The sequence below is a fragment of the Temnothorax curvispinosus genome, unplaced genomic scaffold (genome assembly GCF_003070985.1).
Source record: "Temnothorax curvispinosus isolate PA1 unplaced genomic scaffold, ASM307098v1 QBEX01004747.1, whole genome shotgun sequence".
In the NCBI taxonomy this organism is placed as follows: Eukaryota; Metazoa; Arthropoda; class Insecta; order Hymenoptera; family Formicidae; genus Temnothorax; species Temnothorax curvispinosus.
In genome coordinates, this window is record NW_020214527.1 from 94,223 (window position 1) to 104,859 (window position 10,637).

Here is a 10,637-nt window from a genome sequence, read left to right on the forward strand (position 1 = left end):
TTTGTTACCTTATATATTACTTTTTGTGAATCGCGGCAGAAAGAATAAAGGGTTTATGGATACAGTTGTCTCATGTGTTGGCACCGAACGACCGACGACACATATAGTTCGCCTAGTTTCGGCGGATTGCACTGATCTCGTTTTGTGGTAGGTCACTGGTAGGCTAGAACTGGTTGTCTCACAATCAGTTCCATTCTACAACTGCACGTGATTTGGACGTTTGTTCTGACCATTTCCGTGTTTGTCTTATACCTTACACCGACGGTATCGGAGAAGAAATGTCGATCATCGGAGATGTTTCTTCAAGATCCAAACAATGCACTGATGCTCTTCTGAATATGCAACTGGCATCGCTACTCTTCGCGCAGTCACCGATCGCTCTACAATTAGGTGAGAGGATGAATTCAAGCGAATGGGTATTTCAACCTCCATTGCTGCGCGGAGTCAACGTGGAGCTGCTTAATCGAAATCTCTGGCAGCAATTCTACGAGAATAATACAGAAATGATAATTACTAAGAGCGGTCGGCGCATGTTTCCGTCCGTTCAAATAAACGTAAACGGTTTAGAGAAACGTGAGAATTATTATGTCCTCATGGAGATAGCACCGGCCTCCGATCGCCGCCACTGTGGATACCAGAACGGTGGCGAGGACAGCAATATGGGTGGCTGGAGTTTTGCTGGGCCGGTAGAGCCGCAACAGCCCTTCGGCTATAGGATTTATAAGCATCCCGAGAGTCCGGCAACGGGGAGCCACTGGATGGACAATCTGACCAGCTTCAATAACTTGAAGCTCACGAACAACATCAACCCCAATAATAACGTGGTATTAACATCAATGCACAAATACGTTTCTAGGATCTGGATAGTCTGTTGCTTTGATGCGAAGAACTACAATGAGCTCTTTACTCATTCAACCACGTTGTTCGCTTTCAAGGAGACGGAATTTTATCGCGGTGACGGCATACCAAAATAAGAACATCACTAAGTCGAAGATTAATAACAATCCATTCGCGAAGGGTTTTTGCGAGATGGGTCAGTCACGGTTCAAGCGAAAGCATCATTCGATCGATCATCAGGCCCAATCGGATTCCAGTCCTGACGAAAGGGTCTCATTGATCTACGATTCTGAATCGAATCAGCCGAACGACTCTCCCTTAAGGGTTCCAAGCCTATTAAAGCATGCGATTATCTTTTACTTTAGCCGGGGAGTCGAAGTTGGCCGGCCTTGCAACGTGGGAGAAGCGGATGCGAATCCCGCCACCGCTGCGAGTCGATCCCTGGCGCCGAGCGTGCTTGAAACGCAGTGTCCGTGCACTGCGTTTGACACAGATGGATATCCATTCACGAAATAACTTATTACTATTTATTTCTATTTTAACTTGACACGGCTACCGGGGGCAAGTCTCGTCGAGGCCGTGGACATGTTCGGACGTGTTTTGTCCTGAATAATTTTTGAAGATTGCTGGATGCATTTAGCGCCGAGTTTGGATTGAATCTTTCGAGTCTGTATTATATTCGACTTGTTCTTGGCCGTTATGTGATCTTGAGGAAGATTAGGTGCCATAAAATTTACAAAGAAGAAGAAGGAAGAAAAAGGCTATTGGGGACCACGGCTATTCGTGGCATGAGTCTCGGGCGTCAAGAGGCGTAATCGTTTCTGTACCCGATAACTAGCGCCTACTCTCGAGGAGCCAGCTACGGAGTCACTGGGTGTCTCCGCATTAACCGAGTCATCAATCTCGCATCGTGCGTGCAGTGCCCGGACCATCCGAGAACCTGGGCGTGAAGATTCATTCTTAACTTCTTCATATTTACTGCGTGTTGTGGAGCAAACGGATTGACAGCCGAGAGCTTCCCAGATAACCGTGCTTTTCCTTGGCTCCGCAACTCACCAGCGATACTTGGGACCGTATCACTACAGGCTCTTAGAGGCACAGTTTATTCGCCATTGACGCCACTTGGTTACTGCAGAACGCGCTGGCCAGCCGACATCAGATCTTGCGACCGAGCCGTACTGAATCGGAACAGCCCCCATTGCAGCGGTTCAGCAAGACCACTGGGAGGTGTTGCAGCGCATGACTTGACTAGGAGAGGCTATATATTCGCATCACCAGACCAGAAACTGACTTTTGACTCCAGGCCCAAAGAGACTCGTGCAGAGAATCAATGGCTTAAGAACAGCCTGACTTCTTCGATACAAAACGACAGTGCTCGCACCACCGTAGTTTTCAGGCCACTTGAATTTTTGGATTCTAACACTGATTCGCCACTTTTTTCGCGCTCCTTTCTGCCACGATTTACAAAAGGTAGTAGTCTTGCCGTTGTTCGCAACGCGGACGGGAGCGAGGCCGCCGCGTGGCCAGCGTGATAACCGGTAGTAGGTCCGAGAGGATGAGTACGTGTATACGCGATCGCATACTTAACGCGGATTCTGCGAGCGACCGGTCGATCGGCCGCGGGTTTGGTACACGGCCAACAGTGCCTCCGATCACGTAATCTAACTGATTGTTTCCAGTTTCGCCGGCGTGAACTTTCTTCTAATATTAGGGCCACGCGAAGTAAGACCATCTCTGTTACTCAATGGCTACGTTTACACCCTGAAATTAGGCCGCGGCCTGTACCTCAAATTTGACCTAAATTATTTAGCCCGCCTGCTGTAAACAGTTGATAGGCGACCGGACCTGGCTTCAAGTCAGGCCGCGTATTTTAGTGACCCGACCTGAAATAGGCCGTTATCATTTGCGATGTAAACGCGCGATCAAGCGCGACGCGTCCTAAAAGCTTCATTTGCTTGTTTGAATTCGCTGCAATTCAGGGCGATCCCAAATACGATTCCGTCAATTTTTAGGTTTCTTTCGGTGTAAACGAATGATGACTGGACCTACTTCGGGTCACATTATAGGTCAGGCCGCGATCAGATCGCTGGGTGTAAACGTAGCCAATATGTCGTTAACCCTTTAGGAGCCTGTGTACATAATTATGTAAATTAAAAAAAACAAAAAAAAAACAAAACAAAAAAAAAACGAAAAGAAAAAAAAAAAACAAAAAAGAAAAAAAAAACAAAAAACAAAAAAACAAAAAGAAAGAAAGAAAGAAAGAAAGAAAGAAAGAAAGAAAAAAAAAAGAAAAAAAAGACGAAAAAAAACTTTCATCAGGGACGTCTTTTAAGACTATCTTATAAATTATAACATTTTACTCCAAGGGGATCGATGTGTGGCTCTTAAAGGGTTAATTTAACTAAAACAATGTTAATTTAATTATTAATTTGACTAGTCAATGGAGTTAAAATAATATTATTTCTGTTAAAATAATAAATTTCGACACATGGTAATTAAAAAGAACAAAATGTTATTTAACTCAAGGTATTGGTTTAAATTTTATCTTTTGATATTTAATAGCGTAGGGACAATTATAGTAACTATACTATTTTTTATTTATATAGAGTATATAGACTAATGATTATATGTATAGAATACTTTGTAATTAATCGTAATTGCGAGCCGTTTTATTATACACTGTAAATCCAAGTGTGTTATTTCTACACGTATAAACGTTTAAAAATGGAACATTTGACTGAAGCTCGTTTTACATGTTTTGTTGCTTGTTAAATCAACACGTTTAATCGTATTAATATGTTCAACCGTGTTAAATGGCATTATTCAAAACGACAAGAAATGTGGAAGAAGAGCTTTAGTTAAAATAACACACTTGGATTTGCAGTGAATTAGCCGTATAGAAAAAGAATTTTTCATTATTTTATAAAATTATACATTTCTTTTTTAAATGACAGAAAGTTACGTTGCACGTAACTTTCTTCAATTTTTTAATACGCTATGAATGTCTACTCGATGCATTGAATTATGCGTTTTACTCGTTGATATTATTTACGATAATTTTATCGTTGGATCTTTAATTGATTATACGCGTATATATCGATGCTGCGAGATTTATATCAATATTAGGCCCAAAGCACAACATGGCGTAGCGGTATATGACGGTCGTAGTCCTCGACCTGACAAATCAGGATACGCCAAAGCTTGTGCGTTACTTACGTCCGCGACTACGACTGTCATATGTGCTTTGGCCCTTACTCGTATAACAAATTTTCTCCGTGAATATATTTCCGATTTAAGATCGATATAGATAACCGTACCGTGCCCGTACCGTTTACGGACAGAAATATTTAGATTCGTTTCACACGTAGGTATCCGGCACTGGACTACCGATGCCGGGTATCCGATCGATTTTGTTTGTTTTCACAAATCGGCTATCGGACAAACGTGTAAATGCTTCCATATTAATTCCATACATTTCGCGATCGGATACCCGGCGTTCAGTAGTCCAGTGTCGGATATGTGTGAAACGGGGCTTACAATAGTCGAATGTCATCCGTTGCATGAATGGCATCTTCGAATATCTTCTTAACTATTAATAGTGGCCGGATTGCTACTGGTTAGTGGTGGAGTTGCAGGCGTTTTGATGGGAATTTTAAGAAGATATTCGACTTCGAAGGTCTGCCGTGAATGTTATTTGTGTTTTGATGATTTTTAAAAACAATTCTAAGATTTTGCAATTTTTTACTTATCAGGAACTCTAGAACTTTTCGAAAGGAATCAAATGAGCTACTTAGAACTATTCTGACTTTAAATCGAACTTTTATATTTTTTTTTGTTTTTGTTTTTTTTTTAATTCAAAATTTTTTCTTTTATTAGAAACTTTTGTACTCATCAAAAAAATCAGACTTTTATTTTTTTGTTTTTTGAAAAAAATCAAAAAATTTTTATTTTTATCAGGAACTCTAGTCGTCAAAATTCTTCAAATAAGCTATTCAGAACTATTCGGTCTTGAGGTTGGGTATGAAGTTAGCACCCCATTTTTTAATTACCTTTTTCATAGTGTTAATCGCCGGAACTCTTTTTATAAACATGAAAATACTCCTATACTCTTCGAAAAGAAGCTGGAACTCTAATCAAAATTATCGAATTTTAAAGTAGGTGTGCCAACTTCACACACCAAACTTTACAACTTTGCATCCAGCTAGAATAATACGTTATTTTTTTCATGGAGTTATCTAAGCTTGGCTCGCGTTTACCGGCGATATGGAATACGGAAATGTGTTATCATGGCTTCTGCAAACACAGAATGGCAATTACAATTAAGTCGGGACTAGTGATAAGCCTTCCGTGAATGCGTGACACGCTCCATATAGTTGTTGACATTTTGCCCGTGTACACGAACGCGACCGTTAGCGGACGCAATGTGGCACGAAAAAGATCTCGAATATACTTTCCACGAATTCGTGTGAGGCGATAGGGAACCGCCGGTTTTGCGTCGAATGATACGAGATAGCCCCCGACGTCTAATTAGTAAAGTAAGCTATTAATATCGGTTCGCTATTTGATCTATCACGCGATTGAAGGTTCCACTTCGTTGTCGGCATCTGTGAAAATTACAGTTGGAAAATAAAATAAATGTCAGCCGCTGACTGGGCGTTATATAACAGACGTTTTTAGCCGAACCATCCCTATTGTCCGTTTTAAATCGAACTACTATCGGCGGTCGCAATGTGAGCCGTCGATAAAATCGCGATTGGTAATTTTTCATCAAACAATGGACATCTTTCGGCCGTTTTGCTCAAACATACGTCACAGGCTTCAACGAAGTGAAAACATAATTTATCGGCGGTTGTGTATAACTCATGAATTTATTCAACGTGGTCCGCGTGAGCGCGCAGCGACATTTCGGTAGGTTAGCAATTCCGATAAAACGTTTCCCGTATCTCATTTTGATCGAATTATCTTCTCCGTATTGAAACGCGGTGATATATCAGGCACGCGGAATCATTCGGCGACATTGCGAACGAGGCCGTGTGCTGTTCCCAATTTAAAATAATCGCGTCGGTGTCTCTCGCGTGTGCAGAAATTTCTCCAATATTGTATGTACGTATTGACAGTCAAAATTTTTCTATCTCTCTTGAACAGCATAAATGCACGGTAAATATCATTAGCACAATACAGAATCTACGAATACAATATTTCAGATACAGACTTCTCGACAAATATATTTTTGATAATAATTTAGAGAATAATTAATGTTACTTGCTATCTTTATTTTACTTTGATTAATCTTGAAACTTAGCGAAAAGAAATTCGCTAAGAAATTATTCAGATTTATTAATGAGTTGTTTCTAAAATATTTTTCAGTAATTTTCTTCAAATTTATAAAATGTATCAACAGTATAAATTATTGCGCAATAATACCCTCATCGTATACCCAGCTTGTTTGTGGCTTTCGTGTAGAAACTTACATAAGCGTGGTAAATATATAAACGTGCTTCGTGATGAAAGAGATAAAAGAGAACGAAGCCGGTCCAGCAGAAAGCTGACGCTGGGCGTATCACGGTTCGCACCGCTTTTGTGTCATGGTTACATAAGAAGAAGTTCGTATACACGATGGACGTTTTAAACTCTCTCTTTCTTTTTCTCTCTCCAGATTATTATACGTCCGAGAAAGTTGAGATCCATTTACACGGGTCAGAGGTCAAGGTAGGTCTCACTCTCTCGCCCCGAGCCTCAGCTGTCGCTGCGGAAAACAATGCAAACAGATATTCCGAGGCCCCGGTGCCGTAACTCTTCCGGTTATACGATGACGCGGTGGTAGAGGCACGTCGACGCTGAACTAACAAACCGATAAAGTCTCAATGTATCATACGCCAGAGTCCGCGCCACTGCTCACGGCTTACGACCGCTTAGAAAGTAAATTTTGTCCAGCCGTAGTCATTATGCCGTGAGGGTTGGATGCCGTGGTCAAAGGTTCCCCGTATCTTCTTGCACGCCTGGCGACTTTTTTTCCCCCGTTGAGCGTGGCTGCCCCCGCTCGTTCCAATCAAAGACACGTCAAGTATTTTAACAAAGGGTAAGCATAATTCACCGCTCATATTGGTAGCCCGATCTCCGGGCTGGTCGAGAGAAGAACGAGAGAAAGGAAGAAGAGCGAGAGAAGGAAGAAGAGAGGGAGAAGGAAAGAAATAGTCGGTAGAAGAGAAAAGAGGTTCGGACGAGAGGGAAAGAAAAGAAGGAGAGAAAAGGAAGGAGAGAGAGAGCGGCGTGAGATAACAAACCCGGAGACCTCGAAGATCTGCCAACCTTGTGAAATATGCTCCCATATATCAATGGCACGCATATCAATTGCTACTACTGCCAACTGCCATGACTATAAAGCCAAACCAACTACGTCGATTGTGGCGAACGCTACGGGATCGAACGAGGAAGGGAATGAGGAAAAGAGATCCCGGGTCTACCTGCGGGCTCACGGCAGGCCCAGGGGCCTGTTACCCGATCGGTCTTTATTAGCCATAAATTTGATATGATATGTGCGGAATATGATAATGGCTATCAACTTCGCGAAATTGCCGAATGTCTCCTTCTCCGCGTGCCTCGGTTGTATCCTAATATGCAAAGGTACACTCTGTCCCGAAAGAGATTCACCGCTCGGAAGTTTCGGCGTACAAGATAAAGATGTTAGTAGAAATTAGAGCGGATATTACATGTGTGAATCTGTGTAATACTGGCTATCCTGATTTTGCTCACAATCAGTAGTTTATTTGCTGTTTTTTTAATTTCTCGGCTTAAAAATATTTTCTGATCGTATATATACATGAATAAATAATTTTATATTATCTTATATTTCCATAAGAATGATTTTTGAAAATACCGTGCGTTTTAAGCATTATAGGGGTAATATTTTTTCAACTTTTTTTATATTTATGATGTATACAGTTATATAAATTGATATCTTGAAATGGATTATTATTTGTGTCGGAATACTTGCATCTTTCTTCATGTTTCTTGCGTTGTTTGTGAACCCAAAAACAAGTTAAGATACAGTAGTAATGATTTTTTAATGGGATTTTTATAAACCGTCTACCCAGCAATTCTTTCCCAATTTACTTTCTCTTACCCTATACTTTCGCAGAGGCATTAAGTAAATTTAGCAGCACATGTGGCAGCATCTCACTCTTTGATTCGCATGCGGATTTCTTCGAAGACATATGTCACTTGGCGCATAAATTATGGCTCCTTAACCCTTTCACCACTATACGCCATTTCCCAGAATATGAATTTTAAACATCCTCATACAAACATTTGAATCTTTTTTATTTGAAATTTACGTTAAATCATCTATTTTTAATCATTTTACAAAGTTATAAATTTTTATTTTCACTTTGTAAAAATTAAGCTTTGATCTTTAATCTGAAAAGCCCTCCATACTGATCGCAGAATTATAAAAATTTAAGACCTTTGATATGCGTGGTGCCGTTTTCATTTCAAATGTTAGTTATAAACTCTGAATGATGTTAATCCGCATTTAGCCGGAAATCGCAAAGGGGAGTCGCTCTCAATGCGCTGAGCTGCAATTGACGGTTAGTCAACTTTTGAGTGCCCGTTTAATTAGCGTCAATATGGTCCACCGATAGAAAGGGTTCTTCGTAAGATCTAAAATAGGTTTTATGTGACTTGGAGTGGAAAAAAGCAGAGTGAGCAGCAAATGTAAACGAAGCGAAAATATATGGTGCTCCCAGATAATCCCATATTTTTTTCATACATGAATTCTTGCATAAAGAGAGTAACTTTTATATTAAACAGAATAATAAATTTCTTTCGCCAGTGAATAGAATAACAATTAAAGTACTTTAAATCGACCGTAACTGGCAATATATAACGTCTTTTCCTATATGAACATCGAAAAACTGTGAGCCAACTTGGTTTGTCGGATTCACACAGCACTTTTTCAGATCATCATCGAGACATTATTAATTTCGACTATAGGTTTTGGTCAGTTGATGTAATTTCTAAATTAGAAATAAAAGCAATTTAACGTTCAAATTACATGTCGCAAAGCGTCAGAAAAAAATTAATTTAAATACATGACTATATCACTGTGTTGGTTCAAGTGGGGTAGATTGATGATACACGCGTTACCATTACGCATTAGTCTTGCATCGCCAATACGAGCAAAACAGGCCATGTTGAATACATCCGTTTTCACAACATCTCCACGGAAAGTTTCCAATTTCACGCCAGGGAGGAAAGTTGTTACTTTCCAAATTAGACGGGCTGTATTTTCTGTAACCCTTGCATTTGAGTCTTTTATATATTTTTTTAAAATGTCTGCATAAAGTTGCGCGGGGAATCCCGAATTTTTGGGCCGCATTTACCGCATCTTTTTTTCCTTTCTTCACGGCTTTTACAGCCCATCTCAAATCAGACGGGCTGTATTTTTTGTAACCCTTGTATTTGAGTCTTTTATATTTTTTTTCCTGAAATAAAACAAAAAAGATCTCCTTGGTGAGGAAGCAGATGAAACTGATTTAACCGTGGATTTTTCGAATTATCGTAAAAACGCGAAGAACTCTACTTACCTTATTTTTTTTTAAATGGCTGTATAAAGTTGCGCGGGGAATTAGGCCGCATCTACCGCATTCTTTTTTCCTTGTTTGACGGCTTTTACAGCCCGTCTCAAATCAGACGGGCTGTACTTTTTATAACCGTTATACCCCTTATATTTGAATTTTTTATTTTTGTTTTTCTGAAATAAAACAAAAAAGATCTTTTTGGTGAGGAAGCAGATGAAACTGATTTAGCCGTGGATTTTTCGAATTATCTTAAAAACGCGAAGAACTCTACTTACCTTATTGCTTCCTCATAGAGGAAGCTTTGTTTTCGTAAAAAAAATTTTTTTTTAGTTGCTTTTGCCAATGTGTTCAGAATGTTCTAAAACGTTGAAAAATCGCTATTTTAAAAAATGTCGGTATGTGTGTATGTATGTGTGTATGTATGTGTGTATGTGTGTATGTATGTATGTGCCAAATTTACCGAAATTTCTATAACTCCAGAACTGATCAACCAAATCTTAATCAATTATATATGAAATAGGGGTAGAAAAGACTGAAGAATATAATAGATATATTAAAAATTGTTAATAATAAAGGGGTTACCGATTTTTTTTTATATATAATTCTTTAAGGCCGGTATTCAATGAATCGTCTTAAGTATAGTTTTAAGACGTCATCAGCCAATCAGAGGGCCGTATTAGCATCGACATATCACTTCCTCTATGAGGAAGCCATGAGCAAATTTCTAATTTGCACCATTTTTTTATTTTACTTTTGTTGCATTTTGCTTATCTTACTTTTTTTATATATATCGGAACAAATCCAAAGCTTATTGTCTTTTTGTAATTGTAATAGATCACTTGAAGCGCGACTCTTCTTTTTGATAAGGTAACATAATTTTATAATTAACAGTAATTACTAACATAGTACAAATTTCTTACCTAATCCACTCATTGTTATATTTATTACATTTACTTAATACGAGCTGAAAAATTTTCGCGAAATCTCTTGAAGTATGAAGTATAATGTGCTATAATAGTGCTAGAGCTTTCGTGAACTATCAGTAATAGGTTAGGAGACACACCTTCCGTCATGATACTGAGTGCGTTCCTAAAGATATCGAGTTTTAAATCGAACTTGAGATCTGACTCGACCCGACTCTGAGTCGGGTCGAGTCAGCAAATCGAAAACGCTATCAATTTGATTGATAAATAATGTTTATCCATCAAATTACCGAGCTAA

General features: G+C 39.4%; 1 pseudogene; it reads left to right on the top strand.

Annotated features, from left to right (window-relative positions):
• Nucleotides 1-278: 278 nt before the first annotated feature.
• On the top strand, nt 279-1,353 carry LOC112453849 (annotated as a pseudogene).
• The last annotated feature ends 9,284 nt before the right edge of the window (nt 1,354-10,637 follow it).